Below are 17,025 nucleotides of genomic sequence, written 5' to 3' on the forward strand. Positions count from 1 at the left end.
GAGCAGTAATGAGCACTGTAGTGCACACCACTGGTGACAGATTTAGGTAACATATTATAATAACTTTCATTAATACACCATTAATTGATCATTAGTAACTATGAACAAATTATTTCATTAGCACTTGAATACAAATATGTCTCAATAACAGTTCATGTAGCTACTACTGTGTATATTAATAGCTACAAAATATGTACACAATATTTTTATGCATACTTACCATACCCATTCATTGATAGATAATGAGTTGTTCAACATTAACACGTTTATAAATCATTCAAACATGCAGTGCATCCAGGACAGATTCAACTTAAGATTTCTTATTAAACAGGTGTCTTCTCTTACTTGATGAGTGGTATTATATGAAGATCTATGTAGTTAATGTTGATATCAAATATGTTTGCAGGTAAAAGTCTTGTTTACAAATGAGTACAAGGTAACTAAAGCTGAAACTGTGTCTAATTTCCAAACTATGAGTAAATTTTCATGACTCTCTAACACGTTAGTACATTATCAATTCCTTAACCATGGCTACATTTACCTTTGGCCAAGTGTAAAATCAGTTTGTTACTCATTAGAGTAATTCATTATTATGAAACATTTGTTCATTATGTACAGATATTTTTTGCAGTAGCTGATCTAAAGTTGAACAGGTTTAATGTTTGTAAAAGGTTGTACATTTTTAGAACCTGTAAGTAAACATGCATCTCACATTTACAAATTACACTGATGAAAGGACAAGAGTAGGATGAAGCAAAGGAATTTATTCACAACAAAAGTTTGCCAAGGGCATCCCAAATCCTCCAGAACCAGGACCCAGTCAATCATCACCAGCTGCAGTCCTCCAGGAGCTGTCCCCAAGGCCAAGGCTCAAGGGGAAAAGACCATTGAAGAAGATGGCAGAATCAGCGACTGTCCTCACTTCCATTCCATATAAGAAAATGTTAGAGGCAAAGGTTGTAACACGCCAGAAGAAAAGTGCAGGAATGAAGCCTGTGAGTAGTGCTTCACTCAAAACGAAGACCAAAGCACACCAGAAATAAAATGAAGATGATGCAGAAAGCATTTACTGTGGGGAGCTTTTCTCTATTAGTGGGGGAGAGTGGATAAGGTGCAAAGGCCAAAAGTGGGCCCACCTTGATTGTTCCAATGACAGCCAAGGGGAATTTCTCTGAATTATGCATGGATGCAAATTAAAATCCAAACAAAGGAAATGTTTTCCATTTTCATTCATTTATTATTTATTGACTAATTTATCTGCATGGTTCATTTAAAATGTTATGTTTCGTAAATAGAATATCACTTGTATGAAATAAATATTCATATTTATTTATTGATATTTTACTTGTCTCTTTAATGTTCAGTCCTTATTTTTTGTCTATCACCTCCATATTGGCATGTAGCCCGGTTCTGCTCAAGGTTTCTTCCTGATAGGGAGTTTTTCCTTGCCACTGTTGCCTTGTTGGCTTGCTCTCAGGGGGTCTCAGGCCTGGGAACAATGTAAAGCTGCTTTGTGACAACTTGTGTTGTAAAAAGCGCTATACAAATAAAAAAAAAATGAATTGAATGTAGGGTTGATCATTAAAAGCATGCTTAAATAGCAGATTTACATAGAGAAAAGCCTTTTAAAAGCTTAAAAACTGCTTATCTTGAGATTTTGCTATTAATATATGAAGTGAATTGCTTAGTACATCATAACAATTACATTAGTGGCCTGCCATGGTGCCATTTGCCATTTGACCACTAGGAAACAAAAAAAATCATGACCACACTTAACTGTGGTCCACTGTTACACCTGTTGGCTTGCTTGCCTAATTGTGTTTTGGTGTAGACTAATATTGTACAATCTATTTTTTCAGTGTTGTGTTGTGTATTAAGAGTTTTTTGTACTGACCGTTTACCACAGATGAGAAACCAATAGGAAAAAGGTTTTTTTTTCAGAACAAGTAGGTATATTTTAAGAATGTGTATGAATTATTTATATACAAATAATGCTTGCTCTTACACTGTTTCATCACTAAATGCTTGGCCTGCTTGCACGACTACCAAATACTACACCAATACCTAAGAACCCCCCCCCCCCCCCCCCCCACACAAAAAAAAAAGTTCAGTATATTTGTAATAATTTATTTCACATCCACACCGCATCTTCTGCCTTCCAAACTGAGTAAAGGTAGCTGGACCCGGAATGATTAATCATGACAGAGGTTTGATTCCCCTGACAGCAACGTTATCTGACTCCCCTTTTATTGCATGTTCAATATTCATGAGAGTACCTGTGTTAAATTGCCCTGAAAGTTTATTTTGTTTAGCAAATGCCCCTATCTGGAGCAGTTTACATGGCTTACAATTTTTTTAAAACAACGTTTTTATGCAGCTGGACTTTTACTGAGGCAATTTGGGTTACGTACACTGCCCAAGGGTACAACAGCAGTGGGCCATCCAGGAGTGTAATCAGCCAGAACCAAAGTGCCCTGCCCCTTACCACTATGCCCACACTGCTGCTCTCCAGTGTTAAACTCCCCTCTTTGACAAACTGTAGATAGGAAGCTGCAGGTACTCCCCAAGGAAGCGGCCTTCCTGCAAATTGTTAGCAGGGGTAACCCAGCCCCCAAGTGGTATTGTTCATCTTTTTGAATGGCTCAAGCTGCCAGAGGAGGTTCTATTAGTCCTGGAATGACCTGTGCCATCAAAGGACCTGATGAAGTACCTACTGGATGGAGGGATGCGCTGATGGGAGGAGGCTGAGGCGAAGGTAACTACATAGATGGCTCACCTTTCCATTCTAGCACAGGGAACAGGAAACATTGTCAATCACACATGGATGAATGAGACCATAACAAGAAGTCACTGTTAGCACATGAAGAGTTACTAAAAGGAAACAAATTACAGTAATTGCTGCATCTGTTCAGTATGTGGTTTGACAAGATTTCTGGGCGATTTTTTTAAAAGTCCTGATATGTCACTACATAACCTTCTGTAATACTGTATATCATCATTCAAGAACTGGGGCAGAGGATTCAGCTCCTCCCCTTTAATGACATTAAAACAGCCAGATCTCCTAGTGAGGCAGTATATAACTGCACTTAGTGCCCAACTGTATGTCTTTAGTATCTTATCCTAAATCAGAATGAAAATTTTACATGTTTTTGAGTAGAATTAGAGATGGGGAATCTGAGCCTTGGTCAGCTGTCAAGGGCAGAAAGTCCACAGCATGAGCCCACCTCACCAGCTGCTCCATACTGATCCTCAGTGCCTGTTACTCGCCTGTGCCCTCTACAGGTGATAATGAGGCAGCTTGTGGTGGCTGTGGATGTCATCCACCAGGACGTAAAGCCAGAGAACATTCTTATTCAGTCAGGTTTCAGCCACACACACAAATTGGATTGATTTTGGATGTAGCTCCCATGCTGCAAGAGACCCTTTACTAACTTCTGTGAGAGCTGTGGCTACACCTACACCCGATGTCACTGATTCATATCTTTACTATAAATATATGTCATCAGAAAAAAGATGCAGAAGAACAGCACATCATGTGAGAGAATCAAAGCACCAGAAAATAACAAAAATGAAAGGCACTTAATCCTAAAACACCTTCCCTGAAAATGTATTGTCCTAAAGAGGACATCAACAGGTTACCATACACTCTAGTAACTCTGAATGTACAGTAATTTGCATGCATACTTAGCTGATCCTTTATTGCTGAATTACGTGTGAAGTGGCTTTAAATCCTCTGAAAAACGGAAATCATTTGCAGCGTATCCAAAATGTCCGATATAATCACAGATGTGTTGGCACTCTTCTTGCTCTTGTACCACAGGGACCAGCCTGTACGCGGTCCCACAGCGATTTATTAAAAATGACCTGCACGCAGAATCCTCCACTGTGTGGCAGCTAGGAGTGACTCTGTACCATATGCTTTACTCCGCCATGCCATTCTCTAACTCTGTGAAAATCGTTTGTAAAAAGCCACTTCTCTTTATGGCGATGAGGTGGCACATGGCACTCCTCCCCCTTCCAACAAAATATAACTTTTAAGGGCACCTTTGGCTGTTGTCTGAGAAAAAGTCGGTTAAAGGTACAACTTTAGGATGGTAGCAATTGAAACTGAACTTCAGGACAAAGCAGTTGAACATTGAAACGCACCAGATTAAGAAATCATTTTTTTTCTGACAGAAAACGCTCATTATCCCCTAACCTTGTCAAATCTGAGTTGTGAACCCCCCCAATCTCTCTTTACCCTCAGAGTGCCGGGACCTGCTACATTGCTGCCTCGAAAAGCAGCCTGAGGGCAGGCCCACCCTGTAGGAGATACCGAGGCACCCCTGGCTGCAGTGAGACTGTACTGGAGACTGTGTACAGAACATTTGAGGGTTAGGTACTACACTACAAACATAAGGTAACTTCACTGTGTACAGAGTATTTAAGGGACAGGGACTAAGGATTAAAAAAGAAGTCTGAGACATATTCACCACATCCCTCTTCCCACCAAACAGTGAACCCTTGTCTGATATAGTAATGCACCATAAGCTTAAGGTAACAGGTTATTAACTAAAGATAACCTGCGCATTGCTATAAAGTAAGCACAAAGTATTATGTTGTTTTGATAGAAGTTATTTCTATTACTAAAATAATAATCAGCTCCTCTATTGTGGTCTTAACGTCGCATTCACACCGGGAGCGGCGAGAGTGTCAAAGCAACCGGAAGTCATTCATTTTCTATGTTAGCCAGCATCTGTCGGCAGTGAGCAGCGGCATGACCGTTGGCGGCGTGTCTTAGGCGGTGTGGGTCTCAGAATAAAGTTGAAGTCCAGGAAACTTTATGGTAATGAGCTATAACGTGGTTCGGTGGCAACCAATCGTGCTCCGCCCTAGAGAATTCTAGAGAACACAACCGTATAAACTTTTTTCCCACCAAACATTAGTTCCCAAGCACAATGGAGGAGAGGTTGATAATTGCCGTGGTAGGTTTTCCCATTATTTATGACATGTCCCTGTTTGCATACAGGGACATAAAAAAAATGAAGCATGGACAAAGGTGTCTGAAATTCTTGGTGTTCCAGGCGAGTTGGTGAAGTGCACAGTATATTTTGTGAAAATAGGAGGGAATTGCATAATACCTTTGGCGCCTTAGCATGCAAAACGGTGTTGGTTGATGCAAATCAGTCAGTAACGTTAACATTACTAATTTATAACATCAGTGTTTGTCTCAACATAATTAAATGTGCAACTAGAACAAACATGACACGGCTATTTACTTATGTGACTTATATGGATGATGCTGTCAAATGGGAGGTATTAGCGGAGCTGTACAATAGCAATGTGCAAAAGCCCTGACCCCAGAGGAAAGAGAAGATGCCATGGTCGAGCAGTCAGATAGCACACCAGTGTGAGGCAAGCCAGAGAGAGCGGAGCCAGTTGAGTCCGAGCCCGAGACTGCCAAGCCAGAGCCAGTCGAGTCTTCAGGGACAGGCAGAGTACACACGCGCACACACAAACAGGAAGAGGCCACACAGCACAAATTTTGGGGAGAGGCTGCTAACAGCTTTGGAGGCTGTGAGGAGAAGAGCTTGCCCTCCCAGCCCTCCTCCTGAGGATAGGCCGTTTGAGATGTTATGTCCATTTTGTCTTCTTGGAGGATGTCTGTCTCACATCGACGGAAGGCCCTGAGGGACACATATCTTAAAGAGAGGAGAAAGGAGCTCGACGTCAGAAGTGGCTCAGCTGCAGGCTCAGGGAAGAAATGGAAGTATGCTGGTGTCCTGTCCTTCCTCGACCCCTTTGTCCAGCCATGGGAAACCAGCAGCAACATGGACAGAAGGGTTGGGGAAGGACAGGCCCCTTAACATGTCCCGATAGGCTATAAATGTGGTGATATGAAAAAAAACATTCAGAGAATGTTCTCCTTGCAGTTCTATTGATTTAAATATTTCATTTGGTACTACTTTTGATTAAATTCTTATTTCGTAATGGAAGACCTAAAGAACACAGTGAGCGAGTGACTTGAATTAACTGCTGTCACTGCAGGCACTGTTGAGAAAAGAGGGGAAAAACAAAGCATGGGTCAATTTCAATGAAATCATACAAGCTGTGATTCAATATATTTAATTTTTGTGGGCAGAGCTGGAATTTTGCTCGGTTTTTCTCCATTTAAGAAATAAGAGGATTCAAAATAAGTGTACATGATCTTTTGATGGTTAATGTTAAATACAATTCATTTTTAGGCTAGCTGGATAACACTTCAAGCTGCTCTCACGATGCGTCTAAAATAAGAAACATTCCAGTAAACTTAAGAAAAGTTTCCAAATCAACAAAACTGAAACACATAGAATCACAAACGAAATACCAAGCATATTAGCCTATAATAGTATATTATCCGATTAGCTTGGTACAACATATACCGCGACGTGATTACAATCCTAAACCATCCATTACGAATTTTTCTAATATCCTTTCAATAACTTAACAGAAACACTCACATTAGGTCGATGGAATGATGTACGCGTTTCTTTCGAGATTATTGTACACCTCAGATCTATATTTATGCCAGAAACATACTCGTTGTTGTTCTCTCCCTCATGTATGGCAATCGGATTTTTCCTCCACCCCGAATTCCCGCGTTTATTTCACACTTGAACAGCCACCTTCCTACCGATAGTTTAGTTCCTCAGCAGGGGTAGAATCAGGGGCAGCGGGAGGGTAGGGCTTGGTTAGGCTATAGCTCCACCAAGAATTGCGTTAGCCCCACTTTAGCCCTACCATGCGTGACCGGCAGGTCCTGATGGAACGCCTGTCCGTCATTTACGATTACACACCCATATCAGGTGATTCTCCCTTTGTTTAATAATACTATTAATAAAACTATTTTTTATTTAAACGAGATAATATATATAGAGAGATTTAGAGATGTAGAGATATATAGAGATGAGATTTATAATACGAATTTTCATATACATACGTCAGGGTTGTCATGGTTTCAGCGTTCTGGAATCGCGCTTAGTTAACGACTAGGCTACGTTCAACGTTTGGCTGAACTACTCGTTTTATGCTAGGTCTGTTAGTAATATCCAATACAAACTGAATTAGACAAACCACATGGAGCGGATGTACAGGTCACCATCAACAAGTTTGCGTCAAACCACAACAACCTTCGGATATTGCTTGTTTGAAAACATCAGTGGTGAGTTATATTTTTGATTATTTGATTTGCCCGCGGTGCTGCGCGCTATCGCTGCCCTCTCTCTCCCTGTGTGTGTATGTGTAACATGTGATCATGTACAGTGTGCATGTACATGTAGCTTGCAGCGAAGTTGTGTGCCTGACACCGTGAACAAGTTGAAATAGCTTGAATGGTATTGTAATGGATTCGATGCTGACACTGGCTTGAGCCCTGCCACTGTGTGGGTTAGCCCCGCCGTCATTTAGCCAAAAAAATACTCTGGTGCCGCCCCTGGGTACAAAATGGACTGCATTTATATAGCGCTTTTCTACTCATTTGAGTACTCAAAGCACTTTACAGTTATATGCCTCACATCTACCTACCAGTGGCAGAGGCTGCTATACAGGCTTACCAACTGGCCACTGGGAGCTGTTGGGGGTTCAGTGTCTTGCTCAAGGACACTTCGACACTCTGCCAGGATGAGCCAGATTCAAACCAGGGACCTTCCAATCCCCAGTTGACTGCTCTACCTCCTGAGCCACTGTCGCCCCTGACAGTGGCATTACCATTCAAGCTTGCTTAATACAATCTGACCATGTTATACTTCTTTCTTTTAATTCATCTACAGTGGACTGCAAATCAGAATCATTGCCCTTAGGAATGACCAAATGAGTCTTTCATAGTGGTATTAATAGTGGGCGCTACAACCAGACATTTACCAAGACTGGTCCCTACAGCAAAACACTGGGATCCCTTCAAATCTATAATTAACTGATGGCACATAACAGCTACATCCAATTTAGATGCATGAAGCCTTAATGCCTTAAATCTCACACTTTCCTTATTGAATTTGCAGACTGCAATAGTATTTTCTTATGGCGTCTGTCAGATAGCTCTGCCTTCCCCGTCGGCACGCCACTCCATTCCCGCTGACCGGCACATAGACTGCGTCTGGTTAGCAGAAGGCACCCTTACTTTGTCGCAACAATCCACCCCATCACGCTGTTACCCGTTAATGCAGTATGTAGACTTCCCTCTATTCCCAGAGAGGACGAGCCCATCAAGTTCGGTCCGCATCTGAGTCCGAATCTCAGGAGGTGGTGAACGGGCACCAATCTCGCAGGTGGAGTGGCGGCCATCGCTGTCGTGACGTATGGTGCTTCACAGAGGGAATCCCCCAAACCTCGGTAAGTCCATTTCTGTCTCTTTTTATGGGGCTCAGGAACAGTTGACCAGCGAATGGCCTTATAGATGTAATTAATGGTGGGAGTTCTCTAGGTAGCACAACTAGTGACGTATGTTTGTTATGACAGATCACGATACAAACGCACGCAAAGAAAAACATCATACTGAACATCACTTTGTGCAGATAACAACCCTTGTGCAAAGAAAAAAATCTCAAGTGACAATTTGTGGTACACTGCAAACATATACTGATGAGCCAAAACATTATTATGTCCACCTGCCTAATATGCTGTTGGTCCTCCGTGTGCTGCCAAAACAGCGCCGACCCACCGAGGCATGGACTCTACAAGACCCTTGAGGGTGTCCTGTGGTATCTGGCACCAAAACATTAGCAGCAGATCCTTCAAATCCTGTGAATTGCGAGGTGGTGCTGCCGTGGATCGGGCTTGTTGGTCCAGCACATCCCACAGATGCTCAATCGGAGATCTGGAGAAAAAAGGGCAACACCTTGAACATCCAGGGTTTCCCAACAGAACATTGCCCAGAGCATCATACTCCCTCCTCCAGTTTGTCATCTTCCCACAGTGCATCCTGGTGCCATCAGTTCCCCAGGTAAACAGCGCACACGTACACGGTCATCCACATGATCTAAAAGAAAACGGGACTCATTGGACCTGGCGACCTTCTGCTGCTCCAAGGTCCAGTTCTGACGCTCGCATGCCCATTGTAGGTGCTTTCGACGGTGGACAGGGGTCATCATGGGCACTTTGACCGGTCTGCGGCTACGCAGCAGGGTGCGATGCACTGTAACCATCATTAAAATTTTCTGTGACTTGTGCCACAGTAGACCTTCTGTCGGTTCAGACCAGACGGGATAGCCTTCATTGCCCTCGCACATCAATGAGCTTTGGGCGCCCAACACCCTGTCGCCGGTTTGTGGTTTGCCCTCCTTGGTCCACTGTTAGTAGGTACTCAGTGTTGACCAAGAGCACTCCGCAAGCCTTGCCGTTTCAGGGATGCTCTGACCCAGTCATCTGGCCATAACAATTTGGCCCTTGTCAAATTTCATGATAATACATGATTACTTGATACTACCAATCACAAAATGCTTACTATAAAAATAAAACAGACAAAGAAAATTCAATTTATGAACCTTTATTTTCATTTTTTCAGTAACAACTGAACAAGAGACAAATCCCCCTGTCTCCACTCTTCCCTCTCCCTGTTTTCCTTTTCTCTCCTCTCTTCCCACTCTCTCCCTCTTCTCTCTCTCTCTCGACTCTCTCTCCCTCTTCTTCTCTCTTTCCATTCGCTCTCTCTCTCTCGTCCTCCATCTCCACACATTTCATCTCCTTCCTCTCCTCTCTCTCCTGCTGATCCCTAACATTTATGCAGTCTCTAGATCCTCATAACACAAAAACTTACACTGAATGCTGAGTCTTCCAGTGTGACATGTATATTCTAACCAGTATCTTGCAGTTTTAAATGTTGCTAAATGACAGCGATTAAAAATGGAATAACTTCATTTTCTTTATTGCAAGAATATGCACCTCTCACTCATCTTTACCAACAGTGTATATCCTGTGTAGTTTTCTGATGCGTCTACTTAGGTATGGTACTAGTCTCTGAATGACTGCGGGCTTTGAATGTACACAACCACACAAAAACAGTCTTAATTCTACAGAGTGACAGGTTCTTAATAGGCTTATAATGGAGGTCGAATGACGCATGCTAATGAGGCACTTTTTATAATTGTTCAGTACGACAATCGCAGATGTGAGGCATCCATTATAAACAACTTATGAAAATGATGGGGCATTGTAGACCAAATAGCAGTTAATAAGGTGAAAAGACCATCACTGTTAGACTGTCACCTATGATTAACCTGTCATTCTTCAATGTTTAATTGGGTTCTGTGTGGTTTTAGACTGACTGTGCTGGCTGAAACAGCCAAGCAGATTTGTTTTGCATTTATAATTGCAAGCAGTACATTTACGTCAGATAATTGTCCAATCCCACATTATCAAACTTCTTGTATGCTGTTGAGGTGACTTTGTGCCATCATGCAGTGTAGCACCAAATTTAAGTATAAACAATATTTTACGCTACGACAATATGACATTCTGTGATGGAGATGATGTTTTTTCAGTATGTGAACATCACTGTTAATTTAGCTGCATTCATTTTGAATGGGATTTAAAATGAAATCCTTTTAATGCAGAATTTTACAGAAATTAAGACCAGATTTACCAGACATATGCTTGTGTACATTGTTTGCACGTATGCAACTATTCCAAGAAATGTCTCAGGTGCATCTCTGCCTGTGTATGTGATGCAATCAATTGCTGCAAACCCACTGAATGAGAAGCAATGATTGAGGCAGGATAAGATTCTGAGAGACAGCACCAAACCTAACTGGTTCAATGTACAAAGGACAGTGCAACCTGTGTTTTATGAGAATATCATAAACACTGAGGTTTACAGGTGTACATCAGAGCATGACATACATCTGTGTATTTGGTTAGTATCCGATTTAGCACTAAGATGTCCGAGATTGCTATCTGTGGAATGGAACCCCCCCCCCATGTTAACAGTAGATATCCACAATAGACATACCCGTGTGACAAAAGACATCCGTTTGGTCATTAAAAGATTATTAAGAGATGTTTTTTTCTTAAAAACCCCATATGTCTATTATACCTTTAAGCATACTGACACACATCATTTGACATTAGATCTGAAGGAAATTTGTATTCAGGCATATTAAGTACCATAACGAATCATTTCATTTCGTTTTTTTTTTCAGCTTTGTGACAAAAATGGTGACCTGTTTGCTTGCTGCTACCTACTTAGCCATGGCTCATAGCTTAGCTGTTATTAAACAATATTAAAAAGCATTTCAGGGAAAATATGTGGAGGAGCACTGCCTGGGAAGTGGAGGCTTCGGCAGTGTGTGGGCTGGATACCAGAGGGAGGGATTGCTGCCGGTATATATCACTCACCTTCCTCACTCACTCCCATGTCTCAGTCTTTCCAATAGGAAGTCGTGTGCAGCCATGTAAAGATAACTATTCAGAGTATTAGTCTGTTTTAGAAGCTGAAAAACCAAACATTTTGTTTGGTCTTTTTTCTGAGACTGAAAAAGCTAGCATTTTGGTGCAAAATGTAAACGTGTGCTTGCATATGTGTTCCAGGCGGCAGTAAAGCATGTTCCTCTGCAGAATGTGACCTGGATCACAGCAGTAATTTCCAAGTGACATTAAAACATGGGACCGTGGATCTACGTAAAGCATGACATGATCTTGAATTTACTGCATTCTACCTCCGTTGGAGTATATCATTAGATTACTATTAACAGCTCCATGATGGTCATAGTCACAAAATTGTCAGGAGCTGTAATATAACTAGGCGTCACACCCATGGTTACAAGCCTTGTTCCTTACCACAATGCCCATACTGATGTTTTCCGGTTGTTAAATACCCTGACAATGCCTGTGTTTGGAGACGGAGATTGTTTACAAAAAGCCACCCATTTTCACAAGTATTTCGACAGGTAAGCAGGAGTGAGGTGGCACAAGGCACTGCCTGTTTCTGACAAAATGTCTGGGGAAAACGTCAGTTGAAGGTAGACCTTTGAAGTAGCATTTTACTGTGGACTTTTGGATAAATTCGTTGGATGTCTGAAACACACCAGAGTTTCCTAGTTTTCCATGTCAGATCTGAGTCTTGAGTCCCCCATCTGTTTTGACCCGTTCTGTGCTCCTCTCTTTACCCTCAGAGTGCCGGGACCTGCTGCAGCAGTGCCTGGAAAAGAAGTCTGAGGGCAGGCCCCCCCTGCAGGAGACACTGGGGCACCCCTGGCTGCAGTGAGACTGTACCAGAGACTGTGTACAGAGCACTTGAGAATTAGGTACTGTACCACAAGCATAAGGTAAAAGCCTAACATATAGTCTGCATATTGCTAATGTACAATAAGTACAAAACAATGTTTTACATGCAGTCTTGTTTCTGGTATAGTTTTCATTACTGAAATGAGAATGAATTATTTTATTGTGAAGTATTGTAAATGACTTTAACATTGTCTGAAGTAGGACCCTTTGTGCCCTAAGGTTAATTTACCTGTTTCTCCCACTGTAAGCAAAACCAGCAGAAACCCAGTTCCTGCAGTATGTCCTGAACTCTACCCTATAATTCTCTGAATACAAATTGTTAAATTTAAATTAATTAAAAATTTTAAAAATGTATTCTAAAAAATGTATTTTAAAAATGTAAAAATGCTACCTAATCCCTCCCTTTTTATTTTTTGTACATACTTTTTCAGTCATTTCAGTCTTTTCCCAAGCAGCCTTTTATTTTGAAGTGAGAATTAAGGATTGTTCTTATCTGAAATGAATGTATGAAATGTGTTTTAAAAAGAAAGAAGCTGAAGGAGGCACTGTTTCATAGTAGTAGTTTCCAGTCCCTCAAATTGAGACAAATACATACACATCCTTATAGAACATCTTGCCAGACATTGTGGTGGTGTTTTTAAACTGTATGTGTGGTGGTAATATGCTGCCCTTTTGTTATTAATATTACCTTAAAATTACAGCAGCTGTGGAACACCTATGACTTAAATCAACCAGTTTCATTTTCAAGTCTCGATTTCTAAATGCTTGAAAAATAACTGATAGCATTTAGCAAGGATTAGATATGAATTCAATAACACAAAAACATCAGAAGTCTAAAACAAACAGAAGCCTCCAGCATGGTTTTGATCATTCATAAGCCTGGATAGAGGGACACTAATGGACATATTGTTTTATAGTGCTCCCTCATCATGCTACTAGAGCCAACCAGGCTCTGATCCCAGATCACTCTCAGCTGACTGTGGACCTTAAAGAAGTCATACCTCAGTTGACATTTAAAAAAGATGTGAGCTGACTCCATCTACAGTGCTGTCTTTCGGGTTCATTTACATGTTGTCTATAGCTGTGGGGTTGTTACATAAAAGATGATTTTGATCCTGTTAGCCTCCAGTTGATTTTATTGACACCAGAGTAACTCTGCGCAAAATCTATTTGAGTTGTATTATGTCATAGATAACTAATTAATGAATGAGAAAGAGTTGCAGTGCGTAATGACATGCAGTGCCAACTAACCCACATTTTTACCAATTAGCAGTGGCATTACTCAAAAAGCAAATACAAATTATTGGGCTGGGCTGGGAGTTTTAGATCATCCGCTTGATTGAATTTCTGCCCTTATGCCATGACATTAGTTTTTACTGCCACTATAAATATTCAACAAATCAATAATTAGATGCAAGTTCACTTGCTGCTGGTTGATCATACATACAATTATCTGTCTGTGTTCATTGTCAAGTCCTCTGTTCTCCTGTTCTATTAGGTTTGTCTTTGTAAGGCAATCATCTTTTACATTTGGGTTTGTATTGTTAATAAGAATGACTGTTGCAGTCTTTGTAAAAGCTTGCCGTCCCATTTAGCTTCACACAATTTCAAGTGATGACTGAAACAGTCAAGTACCATTTGCACTTCGTTTGCATCAGAAGTAAGGAATCCTTAATAAGACATATGAAAGCTGATTAGCAGTTATGATTGGATGTGGGATTTGCCATGTTCCTCACATTCCATACAGAGCACTCCATGTAGCAGGGGGGTTGTCTCAAAAATGTATTCATGTAGGACGTCTTTACTGTTAATCCATGTTGTACCCACACTGGGAGGGATGACCTTGGTTATATTTTTCAACCTTGATATATCTCTAAGGCAATCTTGAGCATGAGGTCTGTTTTGTCAAATTATGCAGTTATTTAAATGACACTACCTACTCCTTTTAACATCAGGGTTAAGAAACATGCTGAATATGACCCCTGCTATGTTTCTAAACCCTGATGCCAAAAGGTTTTGGTAGTATCATTGGGAATGTATATGAATATATATGACAAATCATACTCTGATATGCAAGGCTATTAGTGACCAGTTATTACTGGCAAGTAAATGCAATCTACTAGGACAGGTCTGTTTCATCACTGTGGCAACTGAAAATGTGCAGCCCATCTCATTTCTGCAGAGACACAGATGGGAATTCAGGTCTATTGCAAGACAGAAATAAAATGATAATATCGTTTCACTTATTGCAGATCTTCACTGGACGATAAAACTTCACATGGCCCAAAGAAATATCCTTGTTTAATGAAAACCAGCTTCAAAGGTGCATTATTGCCACCTGCTGTAAGGAGTGGAAACATTGGAGGACTACAGTATATTCTCTAACATCAAAAAAATAAAGAAAAACTTCAGAATTCTACAAGAAATTATGCAATACAGTACATATTTCTGTGTTCTACAAAATACATACCTACTGTTTTATCATAAGTGGCAGTCTAATACTATTTTTTACATTGTTTAACTGTGGGGAGGAGTACTTTTCAGGGAGAAAATCAGAGCCAGAGCTGGGAACAGGACTGCAGTCTTCCACACTTCAGACAAGTTTTCACATCCTTAAAAAGCCAGACCTCATAGTGATGTGGCTATAGTAAGCTACAAAGCTCCTAGTAACACCTTCAACCTACCTGACGGGCACAATCACGACACTGCTTTCACCTTGAACTGCTCACATCTCTGAGCTCCTGACTCATGTGGGAAGCTCTGCACTGCTGACTGCCAAACCCTGGTCTCCCACTCCACGGTATAGTGACCAGAAATGCCTGGCCTCATTGTTATGTTAGCTTGCTGTTGATGCTGATGGTTCACCTCCATGGAACACTTTTGTATGCTTACCAGGGGCTGTGGCAGTGACTTTCCATAAGGGATGAGGTAAGGGATTGGGAGTGAAGCTGTCTTCCAGCACTGTGGAGCACTGGGACAGTAGCATTCTGTATTATAGCACAAACCTGGAGGGCCTCACAGCCTCAAAATGTGACAGCCTCGTAGTGCATAATCCAGCTGCCCACCGACTATAATATGTAGGAAGTCCAGGCCAAGGGGGCACTGCTCACTCAGGTCAGTAACCTGCAATGGTTGTGGACTGCACTGACTCCAGCCGTGCATCATGTCAGTTGTGGCCCAGCCCCTATGTAACCCAGCATGGGCTATGCCATTCCTGAATTCCTCCTCCGCTATTGAATGCCAAAGACCCACAAGCGACTACAGACTGAGTGCAGACTGTTTTCACCTGCAGAACCAGGTGCTGTTGCATCAATATGCAAGTTAGAAATACATGTAGTTCACTGCGTGTGTGTTCATAAAACTGCACTTAGAGAGAGTGGGGAATGGGAGGGGAGACCCATATAGTTGTGCACACTTATTAGGGGTAGGGTATGTGAGATTACTAGTGATAAGTCACCCACAGCTGCATAACAGTGGTATAGTGTAAGCAGTACATAGTCTTTCAATCCAGCTTTAGTCTGCATGCAGCTATTAAAAAAGTAATGTGGCCTCATCTTTTTCATGAGGAAACTTTGTTGGAACTAGTTTTCAAAGATGTGCCAAACCCATGACTTTTTAATGGATACTAAACATGATTTTAAGTCCTTAGAACTTTTTAATGTATTGTTTTTATTAAAAAAACACCTTAAATGTGAATATTTAACTACCCTCACCCTTGAGGATGTAGAGGAACCAGCTCTTTTAAGGTATAAGCATCATCTACTTGGCCTTTTCCTTCAGCTTGCTAGTCTCCAACTGCAACCCTGTGTGGTTTCAGTATCTATTGTTCTTTTATGTGCATGTATGCTCTTTAAATTACTCTTTAATAACATTTTAAAAGACTGTTAACTACTAAAGAGCACATATCTTTGAAAACTGAAGGATGAAAAATCTGATGATAAAAGTCTATGTTTGTTCAAGTGCTATATTTAAATATTTGAAGTTACAAATAACTTGTGGTTGTTTAGTTACTTCAAGAGTAGAATGATTTTCTCTCATGAGAAATTGCAAAAACAGAGTTGTAGTAACACTGTCGTGCCTGTAGATGTCACAGTAAGCACTCATATTTGCTCAAACAAAACTACCATCTTCTCACGGACCTTCCTGATTTAAGATTCAGTAATTAGATTGGACACACTAGGAACACTGCCTAGATTTTCAGAGTGGCATTGTTGGTCCTCTTTCCACTGAATTTCACTGAATAAGCAAGTACTGTGTTTTTATCGCTCAATAATTTGTAATTATGGAAGTATGTCAATATTTTGATTAAATTCAACAAAGTGTGGAATATTTAATTAATTCTACAGCAGGAGGTCAGATCTGACAATCTTGGCAATTTCTTCCCACCTCCCACCCCCACCAGAAAGCACCTTGAACAGTGAGCACAGAGTGGGACGGGGATGGCAATAGATATGTTTCTGTAATCTAGGGACTGATCAATCGGACTAGAGCTCAAAGTTAATTAAAAATGACAGCTTCACTGCGTTTTTGTAGGATTTAAAGGCCAAGGTGCACATGTTACACAGCCTTACAGAAATGTATTTAAATCTCTGTATGGATGGCCCATGTGTTTTTGTATGGGTTTTTGCTCTCACTTTATTACCCACTGTTTGGTGCAGTAGACTCTGCTGTGCTTTGTGCTGGTTACAGTAGTGTTTATATGGCTGTGCTCATGTAAGTGTAGGCAGGACTGCCTATAGGTCGAGGGCAAATCGGGTCACTTGTTCCTATGTGGGCTAATCTGACCGCTGA

The sequence above is a fragment of the Megalops cyprinoides genome, chromosome 7 (assembly GCF_013368585.1).
Source record: "Megalops cyprinoides isolate fMegCyp1 chromosome 7, fMegCyp1.pri, whole genome shotgun sequence".
In the NCBI taxonomy this organism is placed as follows: Eukaryota; Metazoa; Chordata; class Actinopteri; order Elopiformes; family Megalopidae; genus Megalops; species Megalops cyprinoides.